This window comes from Hordeum vulgare, chromosome 3H (assembly GCF_904849725.1).
Source record: "Hordeum vulgare subsp. vulgare chromosome 3H, MorexV3_pseudomolecules_assembly, whole genome shotgun sequence".
In the NCBI taxonomy this organism is placed as follows: domain Eukaryota; kingdom Viridiplantae; phylum Streptophyta; class Magnoliopsida; order Poales; family Poaceae; genus Hordeum; species Hordeum vulgare.
In genome coordinates this window covers 305,210,209-305,222,105 of record NC_058520.1, presented here as the reverse complement: position 1 = coordinate 305,222,105, position 11,897 = coordinate 305,210,209, and positions in this window count along the sequence as shown.

Sequence of the window (11,897 nt, the reverse complement as noted above, 5' to 3'; positions counted from 1 at the left end):
AAATGCCATACCCCACAGATATCAAAGGTATAAGAAGTTTCCCTGGTCATGTTGGTTTCTATAGAAGGTCCATTAAAGACTTCTCTAAGATTTCTAGGCCTCTTACCATTCTCTTGCAAAAGGATATTCCTTTTGTTTTCGACGATGATTGTGAGGAAGCCTTCGAAATACTTAAGAAGGCCTTGATAACTGCACCTATTGTTCAACCACCTGATTGGAACTTACCTTTTGAAATCATGTGTGATGCTAGTGATTATGCTGTTGGTGTTGTCCTAGGGCAAAGAGTTGATAAGAAGTTGAATGTTATTCACTATGCTAGTAAAACTCTAGACAATGCCCAAAGAAACTATGCTACTACGGAAAAGGAATTTTTAACAGTCGTGTTTGCACGTGAAAAGTTCAGTTCTTACATAGTTGATTCCAAAGTCACTATTCACACTGATCACGCTGCTATTAAGTACCTCATGGAGAAGAAGGACGCTAAACCTAGACTTATCAGATGGGTTCTCTTGCTACAAGAATTTGATTTGCACGTTGTCGACAGGAAGGGTGCTGATAACCCAGTAGAAGATAACTTATCTAGGTTGGAGAATGTTCTTGATGGCCCACAACCTATTGATGATAGCTTTCCTGATGAGCAACTGAATGTCATCAATACTACCCGTAGTGCACCATGGTATGCTAATTATGCAAACTATATCGTTGCCAAATATATACCACCTAGTTTCACATACCAGCAAAAGAAGAAATTCTTCTTTGACTTGAGACATTACTTTCGGGATGATCCTCACCTTTATAAGGAAGGAGTATATGGTGTTATTAGACGTTGTGTACCTGAACATGAACAGGGACAAATCCTACAGAAGTGTCGCTCTGAGGCCTATGGAGGACACCATGCGGGAGATAGAACTACACACAAGGTATTGCAATCAGGTTTCTATTGGCCCACTCTCTTCAAGGATGCCCGTAAGTTTGTCTTGTCTTGTGACGAATGTCAAAGAATAGGTAATATTGGTGAACGTCAGGAAATGCCTATGAACTATTCACTTGTCATTGAACCATTTGATGTTTGGGGCTTTGATTATATGGGACCTTTCCAAAATCCAACGGGTATACTCATATCCTAGTTGTTGTTGATTACGTCACTAAGTGGGTAGAAGCTATCCCCACTAGTAGTGCTGATCACAACACCTCTATCAGGATGCTTAAAGAAGTTATTTTCCCTAGATTTAGAGTCCCTAGATATCTAATGACCGATGGTGGTTCACATTTCATTCATGGTGCTTTCCGTAAAATTGCGTCTCCCTATCACCCTCAGTCAAGTGGTCAAGTAGAGCTAAGCAATAGAGAGATTAAACTAATTCTGCAAAAGACTGTCAACAGGTCTAGAAAGAATTGGTCTAAGAGGCTCGATGATGCACTGTGGGCTTATAGAACTGCATATAAGAATCCCATGGGCATGTCTCCGTACAAAATGGTGTACGGTAAAGCATGTTATTTACCTCTTGAGCTAGAGCATAAAGCCTATTGGGCAATCAAAGAGCTCAACTTTGATTTCAAACTTGCTGGGGAGAAGAGGTTATTTGATATTAGCTCGCTTGATGAATGGAGAACTCAGGCATATGAGAATGCCAAGTTGTTCAAAGAAAAGATTAAGAGGTGGCACGATACAAGGATACAAAAGCGTGAGTTCAATGTAGGTGATTATGTCTTGCTATATAATTCTCATTTAAGATTTTTTGCACACAAGATTCTCTCTAAATGGGAAGGTCCCTATATTGTTGAGGAAGTATATCGTTCCGGTGTTATCAAGATCTACAACACGGAAGGTAATTGTCCGAGAGTGGTAAATGGGCAGAGAATCAAGCATTATATCTCAGGTACTCCCATAAATGTTGAAAGCAATATTATCAATACCATAACTCCGGAGGAATACCTAAGGGATATTTATCAGCCTGTTTCAGACTCCGAAAACAAAGAGGTATGTGTTTCGGTAAGTAAACAGACTCCAAAACTTTTCGAGTAGGAATTTTCTCCGTTTTGGAATATTTAGAAAAATAGAAAAAATGGAAGTAGTCCGGAAAGCGCACGAGGAGGCGACAAGCCTGCCATGCGCGGGCCACCCCCTGGCCGCGCCTGGGGGGCTTGTGTTCACCTCGTGTGCCTCCCGGACTCCATTTTCTTGCGGAGTACTCCTTCTGGTTGGAAAAAAATCATTATATATTCTCCCGTAAGGTCTGACCCTCGTATCACGCGAATTTCCTCTGTTTTCGTTTTGAGCCTGTTTCTGTTGTAGATCTAGATTGCTATGACGTCACCAAAAGCTCCGAAGGACAAGATCTTCGAGAAGGTCATCAATCCCTACCTCACGGGAGTGCTCCAAGACCCTCAATCTATCGAGATGCGTGAGGGGATGTTGCACAATCGTGATGTTGAGGGGCCCAAGAAGACCGGAAGTGTGGAGGTGAGGCTCGAAGCAATGGAGCAACAGGTCTTCAAGTGCCAAGGGATGGTGGAGCGTGGACTCAACGCCAACCACATGATGATTACGGAGTTCACCAACAAGCACAAGATCGATGCCAATGACATCGGGAAGCACCTCTCCAGGCTCTATGACAGAATTTTCACCTCCAAGCGCAGATCTATGACCTACAGAACCAAAACTATGAGTATGAGTATAGATTTAAATCAATACGGTTGGCTGCAGATTTGAGGATTCCGGAGACTCGGTCATCTTTCCATGATGGAGCACCTATGCCTTGGAAGACGGAGGATCAAACCTATGTTGCAACAACTCCACCACCATCACCTCCAAAGGAAGACGACGGGGTGCTAGTGGCCGTGGCCAGGTGGCCGTGCGGGCCAGTGGGGAAAGCGGTGGCCGGCGGCGATGACGGCTCCTAGCAGCGGCCAGATGGAGGCGGCCTTGGGGTGGACGGAGGGGTAGGGGCGCGGCGCGAGCGAACACGGGTGCGACAACGACGGCCACGCGAGGCGCGGTCACGAGCGAGACGGGGCCAGTGGGCGTTGCAGAGCTGCGTCTACGGTCACGGGGGCTCGCCCGAGCGGCGAGGCACTGCGGTGGCACGTCAACCGAGCCGAGGGGGGAGGACGAGGGACAGGAGGAGCCCGGGGAGGCTCACAGCGGCCGTAGGGATGGGCAGTGGGCTCGGGGAGGCCGTGGCGAGGTAGCGGCGGTGATGGTTGGCACCGACGAGGGCGACCCAAGGCGGCCACGAGGCGAAGCGGCGACGACTGTGACGACGGGCGACGGGGAGGTGGGGCTGGCATGGCGCCGACCGACGACGGTGCCGACGAGGGCCGGTGGTTCCGTGGGAATGACCGGCTCGGCCGGTCAAGTGGGGGGAGGGAGCAGCCGCTAGGGGGATGAAGGAAATGTGGAAAGGGAGGAAAAAAAAGGTTAGGGTTTTGGAGGGAGTAGCCTTTTATACGCGAGGGAGAGGGGGAGGGAGATGGGCCACCGGTGGTGGCTAGGCCGGTCGGGGTGGGCTGGCCGATGGGGAGGCAAGGCTGGGCCTCGGCCCAAGGGAAGGGGGCTTTTATTTCTTTTTCTTTTTCTTTTATTTTTATTTTATTTAATTTTAGTGTTAAAAATACTTTTATAAAAATATGGGACTTGGCCCATAATTAGTGCTGTAATTTGATACACTACCATAAAAAGTTTGGAAAGTATTTGCAAAACTTAGGGTTCTCTTTAATCTAAAAGGCATTTAGTTAAAAGTTTTGGCCCTTATTTTAATTGTTTTGAGACCCTAAAGTACTTGGTAAAATGTTGGTTTTTAATTTTATAAATGATAGGAAAATATTTGTAACCCAAACATGATTTTTGCTTTCAGGTTTGCCAAAATATTAATTCCACTTATTATCTAAATTTTGAATTTCAAAAAGGAATTTGAAAGAATAGTTATCAAACATTCTTTATAAAAATACATTAGCTTAACCTCAGATGTTAGTGTAGCTAAACTACAAGAATTACTCTAACATAATTCGGGGATGTCACATGAGGGCGAGGCGAGGCGAGGGCTAGATGGGGGTAGAGAACGACCAATGTGCCATCGACTCGTGGGCCAGGGAATGGTGGAAGCCCGCGTCGTCCGCGTCCGCTTTGTGTCCGCATTGACCCAAAACAGGCACAATATTGGACCGGAAATAGGTCGGCAAACGGACGAAAAGCGGATGCGCGTCCGTTTAGGTCGACGCGTTGAGCCGTCTTTTATGTCCGTGCAGATCCAAACGGGTGATTACGGATGAAATGGGTCTCCCCATTAGAGTTGCTCTAAGAAGCTGAGTCTGGTTTGGGAGTCACACTCGTGGGATCACACATGAGAGACCGTCTCGCTTGAGCAACCAGGGTGAAGAATAAGTCACCCAAGGTCTCAAATAGAATATATAATTCTTTCTCCATAGGGATTGACTATTTGCCACCCTCGATGAAAATAGGTATCCTTCACCCTCTCTATTTTCACATCAATACATCGTAATTTTGTGTTTCATAATTTTTTTATTTCATACGTAAAAAGAGACCGTAAGAAAAAAATTAATCACCATAAATAATATTTTATGTCACGTAAAATTATAAATATAAAAACATAGTGTAAAATATACGTGAAATGTTATTTTTTGGTCTTATGACTTATATATTTAATTTTTACATCAAATTTTACGTAATGAATCAATATAAATGTAACTATTGATATTCAAAATGTAATTTAATTATGCAATGGTCATAAGATTACGTGGGTGAAGAATAACTTATTCTGCATGAATAGACTTTTTATATATATCCATTTATATCTCGGCCTTCGTGAAGGCTGATTTTTTTGAAAAATTCAAATATCAAACTTTTCATTTTTTAAAAATCTTAAAGAAATATGCAAATAAATAAGGATGTTATGTGTATGTGTGTAAAATTTTAGTATGAAATACCTTAAAATACAATATGCATAAAAAGGACAAATTCATGGTGTGAAAGGATGAATGGTATCATGTGTTAAAAAGACTCAGATTTGTCTTTTTTATACAATCCTCATTTCAATGTTTTTTTCTAAAATTTTACACGCATGTGTGTTACGCCCTCACTTATCTCTATATCTTTCAGAATTTTTGAAAATATAAAAATACAAATTTTCATGAAATTTGAATTCCAAATTTAAAGGCCTCTATGCAGGTCGAGCTCCACATGCAATTTCCGATAAAAATCCAAGTTTAAAATAAACCAAATGGGTGTGCGATGTCGGCCTATGTGTGACAGCCCGAGACCGACGTTCCAGAAGATTCCCCTCTCTTTCCGTTTTCGTCATGTCATTTATTTTATTTGTCGCATCATCATCGCATCATGCGCATCATCTGCATTGCATCGGCATCTCCGTTGCCGCCCGTTTTCAAAACTTGCATTCGTTAGGAGTTGCCGGTTCTCGTCGTCGTCCGTTCTGAGTCCGACCGCACACGCACGCGCCCGCGGCACCGTCGAAACCCTGTTTTAAAAGCGCGTTTAAAACTCTCTCTGATCGAGGTGAAACTTGGCACGCGGTCGCAATTAGTTATAGCGAGGCCGCCCGTCGAATTTCGTCGTGATCGGAGACCGTCTGGTACCCGAACGGTCGCCCGTAGCGGCACGGTATTCGGTATATCGTCGGACGTGTGTCAGTGTTTTTAACACCGTGTCGCGCCGCCCGTTTTCCCCCTCGTCTCCGGTAAACCCCTCTACACGGCCGCGTACCCTTACCCGCGTTCGGAATCGTCCGAATCCGACCCCGCGGTTGGATCCGGATCGCAATTCCGGTTAACCGAGCCCCCGTTCGCCTATATATAGACCCCCTCCTAAAAAATTAGGCAGCCAGCCCCCCTCTGCCTCGAAAACCGTGCCCAACCCTAATCCCCTATCTCTCTCCTCTCAGATCTGATCCCCTCTCCTCAGATCTCGACCGTTGGATCGAAGATCCAACGGCCGACGCCCCTCCTGCCTCCTCCCACAGCTCTCCCCGGGGTTCCCATGGCCGCCCTCGTCCCACGCGCCGAGGCCGCCGCCGCCAGCCGCGCCGCGCCCGAGGCCGCCGTCGCCAGCCGCCGCCGCCCTGCGCTGCCGCACCGCCGCCAGCCGCCGTCGCCAGCCGCCGCCGCCCTGCGCTGCCGCACCGCCGCCAGCCGCCGCCGCCCTGCGCTGCCGCGCCGCGCCCGAGGCCACCGCCGCCAGCCGCCGCCGCCCTGCGCTGCCGCGCCGCGCCCGAGGCCGCCGCCGCCAGCCGCTGCCGCCATGGCCTGGCCTCGCTCCAGCGGGCAACGGGAGGAGCCGCCGCGCCGTTGACCCCGCGCGTGGGCCCCACGCCGGCCCAGCCTCCCCAGCAGCTCGAGGCCGGCCCAGTTCGCCTCTCCAGGCCGGTCCAATTCGGCCTGAGGTGAGCCCTCTCACCAGCGCCTTGTGGGTGATTTAGCTATTTTGCGCCTGTTCGGCCCATTAGGCATTTTAGGTTGTTTTCGGAATTGTTTATACTCCAGAAAATAGGTATATCTTAGAACGTCCGTAGTTTCTAAACCGTAGATCGGAACAACGCGTGTTATATATCGTTTTGGGGTAGCTTCGCGAGTAGAATACGTTTATCCAACATGCATAATTGTTTAACGCTGTTTAGGTTGCCTAATGCTTTGTTTTGCGTGCTGTTACAATAGGTTCCGATCCGTAGTTATTTTTCGCGCGTGTCCGGACTGCCCGTATGCCATAGATTTAATGTCCATGTTTTAGGGACCATATTTCTACGTATTTTAGAGTGGCCACTCGTATTTTTCCGTGTAGGGTTTTGCCGGTAGTTTATTTTCCCGTTTAGAGGTATTTTCTCGCATTATTGTGTGGCTTTATTTTGTGTTGCAAACCCCACATATTATATATGTTTTCGGGGTAGAAAAATCCCAGGGATTTTTCTGTGCAATTAGTTTTAGCTTTTGAGGAAGTTAGTTCGCGAGATATTTTGCCGTGATGCCCTTTTGTTTAATTCGTAGATTTTATTCCGTGCCTCGTTTGAATTAGTTGTCAACTAGAGAGTTGATCTCGGATGTTTTGTATAGCCTCTGGTATTTTTGGTTGCAATAGAAATGCATGTTTAGGTGTTGTTTGACGGCCCTCAAGTTGCTTGAATAGTGCTGTTTTAGAGGAGCTGAAATATTTCTAAGTCTGAGATCTGTTATATTTTGTTGCTGTCTTGTCTTGCTTGCATCTTGTGATCTGTAGCTCTTTTGGGGTTGGTCCAATGGAGTTATTTGTACCCCTTATGTTTCTTTAGCATGCTGTGAAGTTTCATGCCATTTGGAGTCCTGTAGCTATAGGTTTTGCTGCTGTCAATATTGCTTCAGGCTGAAAAGTGCACTTTCAGAAGGTGTTATTTTCACTAAGTCTGAAATAGTGCGTGAGATGCCATTTTGTGTCTTCTTTTCCTAGTGCTCCGTGCTGCCATGCTAGATGTTGTTAGTTGATTGTAGTTGTGCTTTTTGCCCTCTTTCATGCCATGCCTTGCTTGATTTTATCGGAGTTGTGTAGCCGTAGTTGTGGGGCGTAGAAAGTGCTATGTGGCTGTTTTTGGCAGATTGTAGTGTTTTCTCGTTTTGCTCGTAGTTTTCGAACCGTAGCTCCGTTTTGATCGTGTCCTACATGAAACTTGCTTAGAATCTTGTGTAGTTTCATTTTCTCTTGCTGTTTGTATGTGTTGAAGTGCTCGTAGCTGCCGTTGCACACATTTGGCATTCATGTCACCATATCTTGCGGTCCTTGTAACTTTTGATCCGTAGCTCCGTTGGAGATGTTCTTTACGTGTAGGTTGCTTGCCATGATGTGTAGAATCACGTGAACCTATTCGTTTTGCTGTTTAACAACTAATTAAATGCATTAGTTCAAATCTGGACAGAATTATAAATTAACATATGAGGTCGTCTCGGAGATGCTATATGTCATTTCCGACCTCATTTAAAATGTCTAGATAGGTAGATTAATTTCCGCTTCACCTCTTGCATGTTTGACAACCCTAATATTGCCGAGTAGATAACCGGGAGTGAACTAAATAATTAACGTGGAGTTTCGTCAATATGCAACTCGTGCATATTGAACTTCACTTAAGGTGTAGTGTTTGATTGTGTGATTTGTCATGCCGTGAATTGCGTGTATTCAGTAGCTCATGCATCATATGTGTTGTGCATCGTGTGGTGAATATCGTGTGTTGATGCTTGTTTCCGGTTTTCCCGTCTCGATAGAGTTCCGCAAGCGTGTCGGATGTGAGGACCCGTTCGACTACGTCGGTTCGTCTGCTTCGCGGAGTCATTCTTCTTCCAAGCGGGATCTCAAGCAAGATGATCATTTCCCCAGATACCATTACTATCATTGCCATGCTAGTTTTACCGTTGCTATCGTTTACGTCTCGTTGCCTACCACCTGTTAAATATCAGCCTCTCTACAATGCCATGAAACCATCAACCTGTTCACCCTAGCAAACCACTGATTGGCTATGTTACTGCTTGCTTAACCCTGTTGATAGCGTTGCTAGTTGCAGGTGCATTGCTTCCATGCAAAGCATGGGTTCCTTGTTATATCACCATATTTTCTGCTTTCTATTTTAATGCACCTATATACCTGGTAAAAGGTGGAAGGCTCGGCCTTTCTAGCCTGGTGTTTTGTTCCACCTTTGCCCCCTTAGATTCGACTACCGGTGTTATGTTCCATAAATGAGCGCTCCTAACACGATCGGGGTTGTTATGGGGACCCCCTTGATAATTCGTTTTAGATTAAAGCTGGTCTGGCAAGGCCCAACTTTGGTACTACATTTGCCTAAACACCTAATAAAATTGCATAGGGACTTTCCGGACCCCGAGGATAATTTAATCAACCCCCGGGCCAGTGCTCCTCATGAGTGTTGGTCCCACCTGAGCGATGTCCGGCGCCCCTCCGGTCATCCGGAGGTTTAGCGATCCCGACGTCTAGCTCATCCGCCGTGTCGTGAGAACGAGGTACGCGATTCCTATCGGGATCGTCGACACGTCGGGCGGCCTTGCTGGATTAGTTTTACCTTTGATGAGATATCTTGTGCATCGGGATTCCGGTGATGCTTTGGGTAATCTTAGAGTTGAGGTTTTCCACTAGGAAATCCGACGAGATCGCAAGCTTCGTGATTGAGGATTTCTATGCGGCTTGTGGTAATTTGTGATGGACTAGTTGGAGCACCCCTGCAGGGTTAAATCTTTCGGAAAGCCGTGTCCGTGGTTATGTGGCAACGTGGAAGCTTTGTTTAACACTGGTTCTAGATAACTTGAAGTTAATTAAATAAAATATGCCAACTGTGTGCGTAACCGTGACTGTCTCTTTCGTGAGTTCCTTCTCCGATCGAGGACACGGTGGGGTTATGTCTGACGCAGGTAGGTGTTCAGGATCATTCATTTGATCATCTGTAGTGACGTCCGTTATGTGTAGATCATCCCCCTCTTATTTCCTGTACTCGTAAGTTAGCCACCAAATATGTGCTTAGTCGCTGCTGCAACCTCACCACTTAACCATGCCTCACCTAACAAGCTTTGCTAGTCTTGATACCTTTGGAAATGAGATTGCTGAGTCCCCTGTGGCTCACAGATTACTACAACACCAGTTGCAGGTACAGGTAAAGGTTACTCGACGTGAGCGCGTTGATTGTTCATTTGGAGTTGCTTCTTCATCTTCTTCTTCTTCTTCGATCTAGGACGGGTTCCAGGCCGGCAGCCTGGGATAGCAAGGATGGACGTCGTTCTTCTTTTGTCGTTTGTTTTCGTCCGTAGTCGGACCCTGCTCTTACTCTTGATGATTTTGTAATGTACTGATGTGACTCTGATGTAGCTTGTGGCGAGTGTAAGCCAACTCTATTTATATATCTCTCCTTTTCAATACATGTATTTGTAACGATATCCATTCTTGCGACACGACGAGATGCGCTTCTATCCCTGACGAGGCCCTCGTGCCAAATTGAGGATAGGGTCGCATCTTGGGCGTGACAAGTTGGTATCAGAGCAAGGACCGACCTAGGAGCCCCCTTGATTGGTCGAACTTGGCGAGTCGAGTCTAGTAAAAAAACTATTTGAGTCTAGTTATATATCGGAGAGTAGGATTCTTTTTTCTCCTCTTCTATGCTCTAGTGAGGAATCTCGACGTAATATTTACTCTACTCCTCTTCCCACTCAAAAAAAATTTAGGATCACGCGGATATTTTTGGAATCTATATGATGCCGATGTGACGGAGTTCTGTCTTGGTGCCTCCTGTCTGACTTGATCTTCTTCTGGGGAGTTGAGCTCCAGGGGATTCTTGAGCACATCGTTATCATTCAGATTTCTTGGTATCCTAGTACGAAGGATGTTCGTAATTGCTTCAATACTAGTAGTGGCGAGATAACCCCGATGTCCCCAGTACTGGTGCAGATTGTTCGGGAGTATTGTCATACTTTGTATCGTTGTGATCACGAGGGTCTGTTGTAGATGAAGGTCCGAGATTCTGGTCGTGTGTTGAAGGATGTGATACAAGTGACGGTTTAGTATAGGAGTTGTGTGATATTACTCCTTGTATCCGTGTACCAGATTGCATGACCAGATATTTCGGGAATTCATAGGTGGGAATTCTAGTAGTTACTTATAGGACAATCTTCCAACAAATGCATGATGTTAGGTTGGGGTTCGACATCTAGTGGATTCGTTTGTTCACGGTCGACTTACAGCGGTACACGTTGTGTCTTAAAGAGTCCTTGTAGCTTGCTACGACTCGGGGACGCATCGTATGTCAGGTGCACTGCCTTGCACTTGGTGGCTACTGTAAATCGTGCCCGTGCGATCCTGTCCACGAAAATATCGAACGGAAATCTTTCTCATGAGTTTGTTCTGGATAATTGCAAGCCGCATCCTTGTTTTGTTGAATGTGGTAATTCAGTTGCTTCGATGTCAAGTGGTGAATTCAGATCTTTCCTAAGTGGTGTTCTCATATTTTTTTTATGTGAATGCTAATCCTTTTGCTCAATCAATCGTCTTATCAATTTTTGTCAACCGGGGTCATCGTATCAATTCCATTCAACCGGTGTGTTTTTCTCCAAGGGGATTCAATCCTCTCCAATTTTGTCAAGAGCATTCTCTTATTCCATCCGGAGTTCATCTCATCTGTCCCATGTTGTCTTTGTTTTTCCCCGCCCTCCCACCCTTTTCTTCAGTGATTCAATTTTCATCCAAGGGTTTTCTTTCTTGTGCTTCCGCTATCTTTTCTTCCGTGTCCTATCCGGTGATTCATTGTGAAGATTCTCAGGAGATTCGTGTCATATTTGTTCATTCTTGTCATCCTTACCCGTGAATTTAATTCAGTTCTCCGTGTCATCATATCCTTTTCATCCGTGTAATTCTTTCCTAGGTTGGAAATTTTTATCACTCTATCTACTTGTTATCGTTTCTCTCTATTCTATCCGGAGCGTTGAAGTCATCTCAGAATTCTTGTTCTCAATTCTTTTAGTTATTTCGAGGTTCTCAACCTCATCTAGTTCTCTTCATACCGGTGCAATATCTCTCGTTCTAGCAATCTTTTCTAACGGTGATTTTCTTTGAGTGGGCCCATAACCCACAGGTTCTTCCCAGGATCTTACTCGGCTCTTTAATCTTTTCTGAAGATTCTTAATTCTTTTCAACTATGACGTAAGTATGAATTTCATCAGTCATATCCCTTCTTCAAGTTCTATTTGAATTAACTCTCTTATTTGGCTCAACCTTTCATTATTCTTTATTCCGGAGTGTCTCAGTTATTTGTGGGTTGTTTCTCGTCATCATTCTCAATCTTGCTCCATTCTTGTGAAGATTATCATCTCAGCTTCGTGTTTTCCTCTCAATTGTTTCTATCGTGAGTAAT